At 42.9% G+C, this 13,915-nt stretch overlaps 1 long non-coding RNA gene across 1 annotated transcript; it reads right to left on the bottom strand.

Annotated features, from left to right (window-relative positions):
* Positions 1–1,620: 1,620 nt before the first annotated feature.
* On the bottom strand, positions 1,621–12,518 carry LOC147123406 (uncharacterized). Its single transcript, XR_015074387.1, has 3 exons — positions 12,411–12,518; positions 4,448–4,578; positions 1,621–1,939 (listed from the first exon to the last, which is right to left on the bottom strand). It is a non-coding gene; the product is annotated as an uncharacterized LOC147123406 (long non-coding RNA).
* Positions 12,519–13,915: the final 1,397 nt, after the last annotated feature.

Here is a 13,915-nt window from a genome sequence, read left to right as displayed (position 1 = left end):
GTGTTAATCTGACTTTTCTCTTTACAGATGCTTCAGACCTGCTTTGTGTTTCCAGTATTTCAGATTTTCAGTGTTTGCGGTATTTTTCTTTCTATTTCTCCCATTTTTGCATGTTTTGTACAACTTTCAATAAGGCTTTCGATAAGGTCCCGCATAAGAGATTAGTGTGCAAAGTTAAAGCACACAGGATTGGGGGTAAAGTACTGTCTTGAATAGAGAACTGGTTGGCAGACAGGAAGCAAAGAGTTGGAATAAACGAGTCTTTTTCCGAGTGGCAGGCAGTGACTACTGGGGTACCGCAGGGATCGGTGCTAGGGCCCCAGCTATTCACAATATATATAAATGATCTAAACGAGGGAACTAGATGTAATATCTCCAAGTTTGCAGATGACACAAAGCTGGGTGGGCGTGTGTGCTGTGAGGAGGATGCCGAGAAACTCCAGTATGATTTGGACAGGTTGGGTGATTGGGCAGAAGCATGGCAGATGCAGTATAATGTGGATAAATGCGAGGTTATCCACTTTGGTGGCAAAAACAGGAAGGCAGATTATTATCTGAATGGCAATAGATTGGGAGAAGGGGAAGTGCAACGATACCTGGGTGTCCTTGTGCACCAGTCGCTGAAGGTAAGCATGCAGATGCAGCAGGCGGTTAAGAAGGCAAATGGTATGTTGGCCTTCATAGCGAGAGCATTCGAGTACAGGAGCAAGGATGTCTTGCTGCAGTTGTACAGGGCCTTGGTGAGACCACACCTTGAGTATTGTGTGCAGTTTTGGTCGCCTTATCTGAGGAAGGATGTTCTTGCCATGGAGGGAGTGCAGCGAAGATTCACCAGACTGATACCTGGGATGGCAGGAATGATGTATGAGGAGAGATTGGGTCGATTGGGCTTATATTCGCTGGAGTTTAGAAGAATGAGGGGGGATCTCATTGAAACTTATAAAATTCTAACAGGACTAGACAGACTAGATGCAGGAAGGATGTTCCCGAAGGTCGGGGAGTCCAGAACCAGGGGTCACAGTCTAAAGATAAGGGGTAAGCCATTTAGGACAGAGATGAGGAGGAATTTCTTCACCCAGAGAGTGGTGAACCTGTGGAATTCTCTACCACAGAAGGCAGTTGAGGCCAATTCATTAAATATATTCAAGAAGGAGTTAGATATATTTCTTAAGGCTAAAGGGATCAAGGGATATGGGGAGAAAGCAGGGACAGGGTACTGAATTTGGATGATCAGCCATGATCTCATTAAATGGCGGAACAGGCTCGAGGGGCCGAATGGCCTACTCCTGCTCCTATCTTCTATGTTTCCTGCACTTTTCACCACCTTCTTTAGCTACTTTCCCACGTTTTGTTCTTTTAATGCCTTTACATTGTCTCACTGCAATAAACTTTACATATCATCTATCAATTTTCATCTCTTTCCAGCTTTAAAGAAAGCCGTTGCAGGAGTTGGCTCGCTCTTGACTTCTACCTATTCACTGCCCCCCTCCCCCTTTGTATCGTTCAGTCCTATTAAGAGGGTCTCTAATCTTTTAGTCTTCGGTTCTAATGAAGTACAGTATCCACAACCAAAACGTTAATGTAACTTTTCTCTTTACAGATTTTGACAAACATGTGTAATTTCAGCAGATTCAGTTTTTCTATTTGATTTATTATTGTTGAACATTAAGCCAACACAGATAACTTTCTATAAAGATACACAACTGACACTTTTTGTGCTGAAAAGCTGACATTGCTAAGAAAGTTTACTATGTTTGTAATTTTCTGCCAAGTCATCTTTCACTGGTAAGCAACACGTTTAGGATGGCTGCTCCGCATTCTGTGAAAAACCTCTTTACAGGTCCCTCCATCCATGGTGCATCATCTGTTGTAACTGACACTATGTGATGCACGTCAGTGTCGTGTGTTCCACAAAATGAAGATGTCTTCTCCTCTTGTTCTGTCATGCAATGGAAATGGGAACATGTTTTCAATGAACTGCTGACCATTGAAAAAGTATACAACCGCACAAAGCTGAGCTGTGTCAGGAACATCAGTAGATTCATCACTTGGGAGGGCAGCTTATTCACACTTCCCTGGGTGTGACAGCAGCTGGTCACAACCTTTGCATTTCGAGTTGATGAACAGCAGTTGTTTGTGACAGAGGGAGCTGCTGAATTTCTGGAATGATAGATTCCTACTTTTTCAAAGTGAATCAACTGCAGCAATCATACAATTTCCATATCTATGAATGCTTTATTTGTGCTTAGATAGTTTGAAGGATGACTAATGTTTCGCTGTTCCTTTATGATTTGAGACATTTTTGTATGTATGAAACTCACTAGGCCCAATTTTCTGATTCTGGGAAAACTGGGATCGTGCGGATCCATAAGAACATAAGAAATAGGAGCAGGAGTAGGCCAATCGGCCCCTCGAGCCTGCTCCGCCATTCAATAAGATCATGGCTGATCTGATCCTAACCGCCAATCTACTATCACAGAACCATCTCCTGAATCTAACAGAATTAGATACACAAAATAGGAGCAGGATCAGGCTACACGGCCCCTGGGCCCGCTCCGCTACCCACAGGGCCATGACCGATCCGAACCTAGACTCATGTCCAAATTCCTGCCCGCTCCCGGTAACCCTTAATTCCCTTTACTTCTAGGAAACTGTCTATTTCTGTTTTAAATTTAGGTAATGATGTAGCTTCTACAGCTTTTTGGGGCAGCATATTCCATGGACCTACCACCCTCTGAGTGAAGTAGTTCCTCCTCATCTCAGTTTTAAAGAGCAGCCCCTTATTCTAAGACTATGCCCCCTAGTTCTAGTTTCACCCATCATCGGGAACATCCTCCCCGCATCCACCCGATCCAACCCCTTCACAATCTTATATGTTTCAATAAGATCGCCTCTCATTCTTCTGAACTCCAATGAGTAGAGTCCCAATCTACTCAACCTCTCCTCATATGTCCATCCCCTCATCCCCGGGATTAACCGAGTGAACCTTCTTTGTACTGACTCGAGAGCAAGTATGTCTTTTCATAAGTATGGACACCAAAACTGTATGCAGTATTCCAGGTGCGGTCTCACCAATACCTTGTACAACTGAAGCAATACCTCCCTATTTTTATATTCTATCCCCCTAGCAATGAAAGCCAACATTCCATTGGCCTTCTTAATCACTTGCTGCACCTGCATACTAACCTTTTGAGTTTCGTGCACCAGGACCCCCAGATCCCTTTGTACTTCAGTACTTTCCCGTTTCTTGCCATTAAGATAATAACTTGCTCTACGATTTTTCCTGCCAAAGTGCATAACCTCACACTTTCCAGTATTGTATTCCATCTGCCAAATCTCTGCCCACTTACTTAGCCTGTCTATGTCCCCTTGCAGGTTTTTTATGTCCTCCTCACTCACTACTTTCCCTCCCATCTTAGTATCATCTGCAAACTTTGATATGTTACACTCGGTCCCCTCCTCCAAATCGTTAATATAGATTGTAAAGAGTTGGGGACCCAGCACTGACCCCTGCGGAACACCACTAGTTACAGATTGCCAGTCTGAGAATGAACCATTTATCCCAACTCTCTGCCTTCTGTTAGATAGCCAATCCTCTATCCATGCCAGAATATTACCCCCAATCCCGTGATTTTTTATCTTAAGCAATAATCTTTCGTGTGGCACCTTGTCAAATGCCTTTTGGAAGTCTAAATACACTACATCCACTGGTTCCCCTTTATCCACCCTATATGTTACTTCCTCAAAGAACTCCAGCAAATTTGTCAAACGTGACTTCCATTCCACATGTAAGGAGCATTGGGGCTGGGCTGGCCCAGCCTGGCCCAATTTAGGCCCCTCCTCTTTATTTAGATGGGCTCCCAGTGCATGGAAAATGTGTGCGCAGAGTCATGCCTGCAAGCAGGGTGTATGCTAATTGAACAATCCGGCTAATTAGCAGCTATTATAGGGCTGTGCTTATAGGGGAGTTGAGGGGTAGGGTATGTGGGCTGAGCATCATATTATCTGCAATCATGGCAGTGGGGAAATCGCCTGCATATGCAGTTATACCTTGTGGCTCCTCAGGGAGGAAGCGAGGTAAATAGATGATGGTCCTATTTGGTGCAGAAGGCCACACACCTTTTGAAGTGGCAGAGTTAGTAAATGTAATCTCCCAGGTCCACTGTACCTGGGAGAGAATGTGGAAAACATTCAGTGGCATCAAAAGAGGGCCAAGGTATGTCTAGCCATCTTAACATAAATCTATCTTTCTCCACTGAAGGTGGGGCACCAAAGTAAATGATCCTGTCTTGCACTCTCAGGGATGAAGATAGGAATGTATAGGACTGGAAAAGATCATTTTGGTCCATCTGACCAGTCCTAGAGTTCAAGAGGGAAACAGCAATATGAAGGATCATAACGATGGGTAGATACTTGCTAGATGGCTGCAGGATGACTCCAAGCTCACCCTCACTGATGCTCTCTATAGATTTTCATCTGCATAGAGTAAGTGTTATCTCCTCAAATGTATTTGGCTACTTCAATACTGCTGGTCCACTTTGTATGCTGGTTCTCTCGATGGCTGTGGCCAGTCTTGGCCTGTAAGCAGAGCACATTTATGAAGATAAGTAACAAGTAGGAGAGTAGATTTGCCCTGACCACTTCCATCCCTGGCCCTGAATACTTCCATTAGTTCACACAGTGGTTTCCCAGCCATGATTCTGTGGTTGTCCTGTCAAGAGCTCTGTGCATGAAACTAACGCCCTCCGCCCCCCACCCCCCTACTCTGGCAATGCAGTTTTTGTGGAATGAAGGTGTGTAGGTAATGGGGAACAATGCAGTGTACCAGCTTGACAGGTAATCACCATGAGGGTGGAGCTAATGAGTAATGACATGAGAGCTAGCCTTTTATGATAGAATGTAAACTTACCTTGGCACTTTTGATGCCATGGAACTTCTTTCTCATCTGCTGCCAAGTCTAGTGGACTTGAGAGAATGCATTTAATCAGCCATGACTTTCTCTCAGGCAGCTTAGGGGAGTAGCTTCCACTCAAATGAGATCCACCCGCCACTTGCTGAAAGGTCACCAAGACATTGCTACTAAAAGTGGAAGTCTTTCCTAAGGCCATCATTGCACACATCTTCAGAATGTTTGCTGCACCTCTACATTCACCCAGCTGCTGCACTTCTCCACTTCGCTTTAAGGGCAAGTGACTAGTTGTCCCAATTTTTTAAAGTGTAATTAATAAGGATAGTTGATCATGATTGTTATATTTGCTAAACAGAAAATAGTGGTGTCTATTGATACTTCTTTCTATTGTAAAACTTCTAAGTCTATTGTCTTGCATGCATATGAGATAGAAGATTGGTTGACAATACAGTTTGGTTGCCGAGTTAGATTTGTTTTGTTCAACATCACGTTATTCATGCCAGTGACGTGCTGATTGATATTTGCACAGATTAGTGATTTAATCTTGTATCTATGGTTACCCTATAACTACTGGGAATAATATGCATGTATTTACTATGTCCTATTCTTTCATAATTTTAAACACTTCTATCATATTACTCTGTAATCTGTGTTGTTCTAATGACAAAAGATCCAATTTTTCAAATCTTTCTTCATATTTGTATTTCCTCATACCAGGCAACATCCTAATGAATCTGCCTTGTACACTCTCAAAGGCCTCAATACTCCTCCAAAAGTGTGGAGCCCAATACTGTGTATAGTGCTCTAAATGAGGTCTTATCATGGTTTTAGAAAGGCTCATTATTACCTTAATATTCTATACCTTTGGTGATAAAACCTTGAATTCTATTAGCTTTTTTATTTCAGCCTTAAACTTGTGATGCTGGCTTTAATATCCTGTGGATTTCAAGGGCTTCACGAGGAGTTACAACATGGCCTGCATCTGTAGTAGGTGTAGGCCCCTCACAGAACTGTAAATGAGGTCGGAGGGAGTGATCCTGACCTTCTGCCTCACTTTCCCCAATCAGGATAGTGCAGCAACCAGAAAGCAATGGTGCTGATGGCCAGAAGTGAAGACGCAGACCTCTCAGACCTGCAACTGCCTTGCTCTCCAGCGCTATGCCTAGCCAGGGGGGTCAGGCTGTGCTGGGGGTTCCCTGGGCCCTATTTGGGCTCAGGAAATAGTAACATTCTTAGACTTGGATAGGCACAGAGCACTCTGAATGTGCTACATCTGTTCATCATTGGGCAGAGGGGCCAGGGAAACCAGGCATTGACGGCTGCAGTGGTGGGATCATTTGAGTCATGTATCTCACCAGTGATTACCTGAACAGCTTCATCTGGTAGAGGGGGCTAGGCATCATTGAGATGGCCTGGAGAAGAAGTGGGTTGGCTTGTGGAAAAGTGAGCTGGCTGCCAACTGGTTCAAGTATAGCCTACTCTAGGGACAGATGGTGAAGGATCCCAATCAGCATCTAACAACTGCTGCTGGTGAAAAGTAGCAAAGTTGGAGAACAAACTAAATCTTGGCAAGATTCAGATATGAGACTTTATGGGTGAAATACAAAAACATAAAGTGACACATAGGCAATACTGAAATACTAATGTAGCATCACATGGTGCAAGATATGGGCCCATTTGCTGTGTTAATAATGATAGTTATGCTGCTAAGACCATGACAGGCACTTCCATTTCTTTCTCTCTCATATTCTTACACTAACTGTCACTCATAAATAATTTTGTTCTGTTTTACCATCTGTCTTTGTTTCTTTCTCATTTTGCCTTTTATTCATTGTACCTCCTTCCTGATGTTCCATCTTTTCTTTTGTTGTGTTTATTTGTCTTTCCACACGTTTTATTTCTATTTAGTTATGATTCTGCATCTTTCACACCCCTCTTACTTTTTCATAATTTTATTTTCTCATTCTTTCCTACTGTTTTTTAAATCTCATTTGAACTTGTGCTTTTTTTTCCCCGGGAAAAAGAGAGAACCTTAACAGGGAATGTTTTTCTCTCTTCATTCAGTCTCCAAATTTTGTCTTTATTCTGGTTACAAGCTCCCCTCAGATAGAGCTATGGTGGATATAATGCCCTTTTATGTGACACTGGTCTCAGCTTCCCATAGACTCAAAACAACTCCGCTTGCATGGGAGAAGAAAGACAGACTGAGAACAAAGAGAGTTAATCTGAGACGTGGAGACAAGGAGGAGGGCACAAATCAAACAATGAGAGTAGAGGCCTGAGATTTCCCGTCTGAAAAAAGCAAGAACATCAGGCAGATATGGTTCATGGCCTGCCCTTTGGGTGTAGCACCAGTCTAGTAAACGGGAGCAGCAGGGAGCACAGCTGATACCAGTATGAGCAGCACTAGATATAACACCACTGAACATTCAGGACTCCTATGTTCTTGCTTGTACCAGGCCAACATCATTAATGGCACATTGGCATCTTGTTTTCTTATTGGATGAGGTGAGGAAAAGAACTTGCATTCATAAGAGCCTTCTACGACCTCAGGATGCCCCAAAGTGCTTCACAGCTAAATGAAGTACTTTTATTTTGAAGTGTAGTCACTGTTGTAATATAGGAAACGCAACGTCCAATTTAAGCACAGTAAGGTCCCACAAACAGCAATGAGATAATGTGCAGATTATCTGTTTTAGTGATGTTGGTTGATGGATAAATATTAAAATTTCAAGTGCACAGTATGCATGATTTATCTGCCACTCATTTAAGCAGTTGGTAATTCATGCCCCAAGACCACCTACTTCCACCTCAGTAACATCACCCAACTCCGCCCTGCCTTAGTTCAGCTGCTGCTGAAATCCTCATCCATGCCTTTGTTATCTCTTGACTCGATTATTCCAATGCTCCCCTGGCCGGCATCCCACCTTCCACCCTCCATAAACTAGAGCTCATCCAAAACTCTGCTGCCCGTATCCTAACTCGCACCAAGTCTCATTCACCCATCACCCCTGTGCTCGCTGACCTACCTAACTTGGCTCCTGATCCTGCAAAGCCTTGATTTAAAAATGCTCATCCTTCCTTTCAATTTAGTCCACAGCCTCGCTCCACACTAACTCTGTAACCTCTGCCAGCCCTCCGAGATCTCTGCGCTCCTCTAATTCTGGCCTCTTACGGATCCCCGATTTGCTTCACTCCACCACTGGTGGCCATGCCTTCGGCTGACTAGGCCCTAAGCTCTGGAATTCCCTCCATAAACCTCTCCACCTCTCTTTGAAGACACTCCTTAAAACCTACCTCTTTGACCAACACCTGTCCTAATATCTGTTTATGTGGCTCAGTGTCAAATTTTGTTTGATATTCGCTGCTGTGAAGTGCCTTGAGGTGTTTTACTATGTTAAAGGTGCTATATAAATGCAGGTTGCTCTTGCACAATGGGTGAGGCGAGGAGCAGAAAATCAGAAAATTACCCTTGGTTTTCCGATCATCTAAGCAAATGGTTGGAAAGTCATGTGCAGTGGGTGCTGAAATTTTTGATATGCACTGTCTGTGGGCAAGGTTCCATGTCAGGAGCGCAAAGAGGGAAAATTACTGCCATAAACTTTTGCGGGCTTAACTTTCTTCTTTGTATTTCCTGTTTACTGAGCTGTTCAATATGGAGAAAGCTATTTTCTTAAAGATGGCTCTATCTAAAATAGTTCCAAACCTACTTTGGATAAATGGGGGAAAAAAAAATCAAGCAGACTCATTCTAAAGTAAAAGATGAGTTCAGGAGATTACTGAGCTTTAAATGGCTCACAGGCACTAAATAAACAGAGCGGCCACAAGCTGAGGTGTTTATTACCACAGGAGCTATTTAATATGTAGCATCTTACTAAAACCAAAGTGTATTGCTGTTAAGACTACTGAAAATATTGTTACTAATATTAAACTATTTAGCGACAGTCGAAATTCGTTACGGTTTTATTGTAGCATCACATTCTTGCATTGCAAGGGATGTTTGAATAAGCTCACATAGTAGCATAGTTAGTTTATTTTTTGAGATTTGATTAGTTAAATAAAGTCCCTTTAAACCTGTGACTTAAAATTACAGATATAAAACTGTTATATACAAGTGATTCTAAATATTTTCACTTCTGAAATGTAAACCTATCCCCTGTCCCTTTAAATTATCGGAGCAGGTGTGTGGTGGGGGAGGGGGGAGTCGCTTCTTGATCAGTGGTGAAGGCACTGATCATCAACTAGTTGCAGCAGACAGGGCCAATTAGGATGAGAGGTCAGCTCTGGGTCAAGCAGGGAGGCGAACTGTCTGGATGGTGGTAAAATGTAGAATAGGGTGCAGCTAATGAGGAGGCAGGAAGAACAGGAACACTTAAGCAGGGTTCAGAAATAGACTTTTTTTTTAAAAAAAGAGCATAGAGTAGTGAAAGAAAAGGGGAAAAAAAGTATTGAAACATCAGTGAAAAGAATGAAAAGCTGACAAATTCAGCATGATCAGATTGAGGGTCAGAGTGCTGGTGGCTCAGGGCTTGCAAGAGAGAGACAGTGAATGAGTGGGAAACTACAAGAAAAGAGAGGGACATGAGGTGAAGAGACGTGATCAGAACAAGAGGCGGCAGGCGGCCAATCACTGGTACCCAGAGCATCCGAAGTGAATCTGGTGTAGAGCGACTCATTGGCAGCATCCTGGCAGTGCAGTACAAAGATAAATAAATAGTCACTTAAACAATTGTCATGTACAAAATTGGATTTAAGATATCATTAATACTGAATGTAAACTGGATACCAATGTCATACTTGTATCTTAAAATTCATTTCTGATCTATAATCCATATGTGTAATTACAGTGATAACCAGAGAAAATGGCAGTGAAAATCGAGTCTTTCTGGCATTAGACGCAATAAAGTATTTTCATCTAAGAGGGATTAATTTATCTAGTCTCATAAAAGTGATGTGTCAAAGCTTGCTCAGTGTGATATGTGTGGATGACGATATAGTAACAGGTGGAGCTAACTGCAAAATATTTAGCCTCATTAAGCAAACCCTAGTCAGCAATGAAGTAGATAATGTGTGATATAAACCACTCAAAATAGGTAGAAGTCAACTATTTTGAGCATTCTAACGGGTTAATGCCTGGTTTATGTTGCAAAACCACTTCCAGTAAAAGCAATGTGTTTCAGCTCCAGATTTCCATCGTAGGGTAGATTTCTGAACACTGGCAGAAGAGGCTTGAACCTCGTGACGTAGTACCTGCATATTTATATCACAGGACTGCTGCTACAATAGGACCTGTCTCTTGTGGTAGAGCTGTAATATAAATGTGATATGTCACATTGTGGAATATAACAAGATGTGAATTATTATAATACAGTATACATACAAACCAGGCAATTATTGAATAAATACTAGTCTGAATGGGTGCCTAACTTTTTTTGTTTCAACTACGGTAATAAATAGAAAACAGTAAGCCCCAAACACCCCCTCCAGGTGAAACAGTGATTTACTTGTACTTGCAATTTAGTATACTGTATTCGCTGCTCACGATGTGGTCTCCTCTACACTGGGGAGACCAAACACAGATTGGATGACCGCATTGCGAAACACCTCCGTTCAGTCCGTAAGGGTGGCCCCGAGCTTCCGGTCGCCTGTCACTTTAATTCACCGTTCCATTCCCACTCAGACCTCACTGTCCTCGGCCTCTTGCATTGTTCCACGGAAGCTCAGCGTAAACTCGAGGAACAGCACCGCATCTTTCGATTAGGCACTTTCCAGCCCTCTGGACTCAACATAGAGTTCAACAATTTCAGATCGTAACCTTGGCCCCTATCATAGTTATATTTTTTAATCCACACTTTATGTTTGTGCTTTTTTTTTCTTCCCTCCCACATGGCAGCTGTCTTTCATTCTGCCAGCGCAATTCACACTCCATCTAGAGCCATCCTTTGTTTCTTAACCTGTCCCATTACCATCTCCTCTTGCCTTGAATATCTCTTAATGCCTCTTTTCTTCTCCTGCCTTCCATCCTATCACAGACCTTCCCTTTTGTTCTTTTATCCCCTCCCCCATTTCCCAGCCCCTAAACTTGCTTTAAAATCTGTTCCATTTCCTGTTTTTTTTCCAGTTCTGACAAAAGGTCTTCGACCTGAAACGTTAACTCTGTTTCTCTCTCCACGGATGCTGCCTGGCCTGCTGAGTTTTTCCAGCATTTTCTGTTGTTATTTAAGCATTTATACATATTTGAATTTGGAGAACTGAGCAGTCTATTGTAGTGGGTTAACACATTAGGCCTGACTTTATTAATTGGGCTGGAAAATGAGCTCTCGGCATTGCTGTGTGCACCCACACTGTTGGAGTGGCCCACTGGCCTTACCCGAGTTAGCAGGGTCAGCCTAGTTAAATAATGTGGATGAGCTACCTGTGCAGCTTGTGTCTTGTGCAGGGAGCATTAACAGTAAATGGTCACATGGAGATGTGGGATCTAAAATGATTCCAGCCTTTAGCGAGGTTGAAAAGAGGTTTTTAAGTATTTGTCAGCCTTTCGAAAGTCTATAAGGGGAAGAAAGAAGTGACATACAAAAAGGAAAGCAAGGGAAAATCAAATGTTAAGGAACAAGACGGAGTCTATGTGCAAGTGAGCAGAGTGGTATAGCGCCAATCCCATGTTTGAACAAGAGGTGAGAGCGAGCAGACTTGTCCTGATTGGCGAGCCACGGTACCATACCGGAGGACAGTATTGCACCATACCAGACTGGATGCTGTCTAGAGTACCTGTGTCGCCTGGAAACAGTTGGGGGAGAAGACGACACATTTTATGGAATCTGGCTACGCAACACCAACCAATATATCAGGTAGATGGCACGTGTTGTAAAGTATAGCCTGCAATGTGTTGCACAATTAATGCTCACTCATGACAAGCCAGCTCTTTCATTGCGCTTCATACAAACATACAGCACAGAAGGAGGCCATTTGGCCCATCGTGTCTGTGCCGGCTCTTTGAAAGAGCTATCCAATTAGTCTCACTCCTCTACTCTTTCCCCATAGCCCTGCAAATTTTTCCTTTTCAAGTATATATCCAATTCCCTTTTGGAATTTACTAATGAATATGCTTCCACCACCCTTTCAGGTATAGTATTCCAGATCATAATTTGCTGCGTAACTTGGGTATACATAGTGATAAAAATGCAGGCCAGATAAAAATGTTGGCCAATGCATCAGTCATCTTTTGATGCATGTAGTACCTGAGACTGTAATACTAACCGGCTGAGACTGAGCCATAAGCATTACAATTGAGGGCAGTGGTGACCTTGTCATCATTATGTTTCAGGTTTGCTGCAGATGACAAGCTCTGTTTTGCTGCCCTACACCAAGCTGAGGCATTTGGCCTCTGTAATTGGCAAGACTCTGGGGCCTGCTGATCTCCCTCTGTTCAGCTTGTAACATAGTGGCCCAGAAATTCGGGTCGGGGGCTTCCCGCGGGTGCAAGCCCCCGACCTACACTTACCTAGCGCGCCGACAGTTGACCTCTTGGCCGGCGCGGAATTCCTCTCTGAGGCCTGTCCCAGAGGCCGGCGCGCTATGCTGGCGTGTCCCAGGGGCGTAGTTAGTGCAAAGCGTCCCCTGGGATCACGTGAGCAACAGGCAGCCAATCGGAGCAGGGAATGCTCCATTCATAAGTCTTGACAGATAGACCTGTCAAAACGTATAACTGCTGAGGCTGTAAAACTGTACTTTACCTTCAAATAATTTTTTTTAAAACATCACACTTTGTAAATAAACTATAAATGACATTAAATAACTATTTTAAACAAAAATTTAAATTTTTGAAAAAAATAATTTTATAAAAAAACGGGGCTAAAAATAAACTTACCTTGCTTTAAAGTATTTAAAAGTAAAAAACCTGTGGAAAAAATGTTTTAATTTTAAATAATTGACCACTTACCTTTGAAAATGAAGTCCTTACGGCTGCTTTTTACATTTCTAAAATGTACAGACTTACCCGCACGTTAAAACCTGAAAAAAAAAGGAAGTTCAACGCGCACGCGCAGACTCCCGCGCGCACGCGTTCGACCTCTGAACCCCTTGGTTCAGAGGATCGGAAGAGCCGGTTTCCCGCGCAGCACTTCCATCGGGTCCACGCGTGAGTACTCCGTCCGTACTCACGCGTTGGGACCTGAATTTCTGGGCCATTGTAACATGAAATTGAGGTAACGTAAAAGCATACTTACCTTAATAATTAGGAAAAATGGCTGTCAGTTCTTTCCTGAAAAATTCATGGCTGGATTAGCCTCACCATATTCCTACCATAAAATCCGGGCCATTATGTCCATGAAAGTTTCAGAAATATGGAAACAAAATGTCTCACCGAGAACACTGCACAAAAAAGGCACTGCGAACAGTAAAAAAAAAAATCCAAAATCTTTCTGAGTTCCTACACCCATGGAGCTTCTCTTGCACCCATTCCAAAATGGCTGCACAAATACTAAGGAATTGTGTTAGGTGTTCATTTAAATATTTTTACATTAAGTCTATGGCTCGCGCACGGGCACAAAGCACTACAGCTCACTAACAGAAATGTAAATACAGCACTTAAAGAAACTGGTGCAGAGTCTCCACTCCCAGTTCCCCGCCTCCTCTGCATTGGTTGCGTATCTGCTTTTCCCACACACGGAGCAGGGAATCAAACCTACTGCTAATCTGTCTCTGAACTCGGATTTCAAATTCAACCTAGACTTGTGGTGCAAGAACCTTTAATGCAATGACTCAATTCCTACTGGGTGTAAGCCCACAGCACAAAATTGCCCATAATTCAGCACTAATTGACACTAAATTTAATAGTCACAAGCCATAAACATGTCTACCAGCTTTCTTGCCTGAGGACTGTGATCTCACGTCCTGTTTTCCACAGTGCACAACTGAACAAACATGGCCCTAGTTGTAATCCTGGTTGCTCTGTGGAAAAACATTTTTCACAAGTGGGGAATCCTTTTGCAGTCACACACAGTCCCT

This window comes from Somniosus microcephalus, chromosome 2, assembly GCF_052327205.1.
Source record: "Somniosus microcephalus isolate GS21.2 chromosome 2, FLI_Smic_1.0, whole genome shotgun sequence".
Taxonomy (NCBI): Eukaryota; Metazoa; Chordata; class Chondrichthyes; order Squaliformes; family Somniosidae; genus Somniosus; species Somniosus microcephalus.
The sequence above is the reverse complement of the archived record's forward strand: the minus strand, read 5'-3'. Positions and strand labels throughout refer to the sequence as shown.